The 745-nt window shown below is 40.5% G+C and overlaps 1 non-coding gene across 1 annotated transcript; it reads right to left on the bottom strand.

Moving 5' to 3' along the window:
• Nucleotides 1-241: 241 nt before the first annotated feature.
• On the bottom strand, nucleotides 242-349 carry LOC148565621 (small nucleolar RNA R71). Its single transcript, XR_015885241.1, has one exon. It is a non-coding gene; the product is annotated as a small nucleolar RNA R71 (small nucleolar RNA).
• Nucleotides 350-745: the final 396 nt, after the last annotated feature.

The following is a 745-nucleotide window of genomic DNA, read 5'->3' as shown; positions in this document are numbered from 1 at the left end:
CAAGTTTCATGGACTTCCCTCAGAAGATCCTTTTCAGTTCTTAACTGAATTCTTGCAGATATGTGATACTGTAAAGACTAATGGAGTAGATCCTGAAGTCTACAGGCTCATGCTTTTCCCTTTTGCTATAAGAGACAGAGCTAGACTCTGGTTGGACTCTCAACCTAAGGATAGCCTGAACTCTTGGGATAAGCTGGTCACGACTTTCTTAGCCAAGTACTTTCCTCCTCAAAAGCTGAGCAAGCTTAGAGCGGATGTTCAAACCTTCAAACAAAAAGATGGTGAATCCCTCTATGAAGCTTGGGAAAGATACAAACAGCTGACCAAAAAGTGCCCCTCTGACATGCTTTCAGAATGGACCATCCTGGATATATTCTATGATGGTTTATCTGAGCTATCAAAGATGTCATTGGATACTTCTGCAGGTGGATCCATTCACCTAAAGAAAATGCCTGCAGAAGCTCAAGAACTCATTGACATGGTTGCTAATAACCAGTTCATGTACACTTCTAAAAGGAATCCTGTGAGTAATGGGACGCCTATGAAGAAGGGAGTTCTTGAAATTGATACTCTGAATGCTATATTGGCTCAGAATAAAATATTGACTCAGCAAGTCAATATGATTTCTCAAAGTCTGAATGGAATGCAAGCTGCATCCAATAATACTCAAGAGGCATCTTCTGAAGAAGAAGCTTATGATCCTGAGAATCCTGCAATAGCAGAAGTAAATTACATGGGTGAACCT

This window comes from Arachis ipaensis, chromosome B5, assembly GCF_059453495.1.
Source record: "Arachis ipaensis isolate K30076 ecotype BB chromosome B5, ASM5945349v1, whole genome shotgun sequence".
Taxonomy (NCBI): domain Eukaryota; kingdom Viridiplantae; phylum Streptophyta; class Magnoliopsida; order Fabales; family Fabaceae; genus Arachis; species Arachis ipaensis.
This window is presented reverse-complemented; position numbering and strand designations above follow the sequence as displayed.